This window comes from Nannospalax galili, unplaced genomic scaffold (assembly GCF_000622305.1).
Source record: "Nannospalax galili isolate Female #2095 unplaced genomic scaffold, S.galili_v1.0 scaffold238, whole genome shotgun sequence".
NCBI classification, from domain to species: Eukaryota; Metazoa; Chordata; class Mammalia; order Rodentia; family Spalacidae; genus Nannospalax; species Nannospalax galili.
In genome coordinates this window covers 3,551,955-3,553,392 of record NW_008341888.1, presented here as the reverse complement: position 1 = coordinate 3,553,392, position 1,438 = coordinate 3,551,955, and positions in this window count along the sequence as shown.

The window sequence follows — 1,438 nt, the reverse complement described above, 5'->3', positions numbered from 1 at the left end:
AATTTGACATATATTTTCCCTAATATGTGGATCCTAGCACCAAATCCTGATAAGTGAGTGTGTATCTAGACATAACTACAGAAACCAGGATATTGGAAATGCAATAGGGAGGTAAAGGAAAAGAAAGAATCTGAAAGAGGAGAACAGTAGGAAACAGGCCTTAATAAGGGAGATATGGATAAAAATTGGGTTAGTTTAAGGGACAGAGGAGGGAAGGGTATACAAGGAACCTAGCGGAGAAAGGGAAAGAAGGAGCTCAAGAGAGGTAGGAACATAGGAGAAGGGTATTAGTAAGGGAGAAAGGGGGGAAATGGGGGCACCTTAAGTGGGAAAAACATGATGGAGGGGTGAGACAATGCGAGAGATAAACAATGCCTAGCTAGTTTTGAAAACCAGAGAGAACCATATCACTCCTACACCCTACTGGCAAGTTATACATAGCAGATTAAGAAATATATGTCTAGGTAAGTTTTATCTGAGAACAACTGGTCTTTGCCCAAGATTTATCTACATGATACACAGTAATTAAAAATAAAAGACTGGTGGAACTAAACTTCTTGGATGTTTATCAGACATACATTGAGGTCTGTAATAATATGTTCAGAGGGACATAAAGGAGACTTTTTCCTCCTTGCTCCCCTAGGTCGACTAGTTCCAGGGGACTATGAGCATCTCTCAAAATGTCCTATAATGTGGGTGGGTCACCTGTCCTCTTGATCAAGGAGGCTGAGGAGACCCCACCAGATGGACTTGAACCAGTGTCCAGTCTATAAAGAGGAGGGTCAACACAGAAGAATCATTTACTCCATGCTTCCAAGCGAAGCCAACCATGGTCGAGCAGGACCGTTGGCTTTTCTTCACATAGGTGGAACTGGTAAAAGAAAAGGATCAGGGCTCCTCCCAAGCCCATGTGACCCCTGAGGAACGGATCCTCAAACAACCTTAAGAGTAAAAATAAATCAGTTTTATCTGGACCAACTGTATGGCCTTAAACACCCAAAAGGAAAGTATAACCAGAGATTAAATGGGCCAACATAATTTCATGAGAGTCCATATGCATAGCCAAAGGCTACATAACAAGCAACAATGCCAGACAAACGATACCTACTCTTGAGTTGTTGGCCAGGGTGGCCAAAGGGATTCCCAGATAGTAACCCAGCATAGAACTGGGAAAATGAACAGCAGACCCCAATCTTATCCAAAGGAATATTTACAACTGATTACCCGCTAGATGAGGAACAGCTGACCCTCCTAAAACAAAGATCTCTAGATAGGCTGACTAGATTCACCAGAAAGACAAGTAGTGTGGAATGGCTGGGGGTGCCGACAACACAGCATACAGTAGCAGGGATATCAGAGTATAAGGGCTCTAGAGGGGGGAGGGAGGCTATGGGAGGGTGCTACCTGGGAAGTGGCTGTATAAATAAATAAATAAATA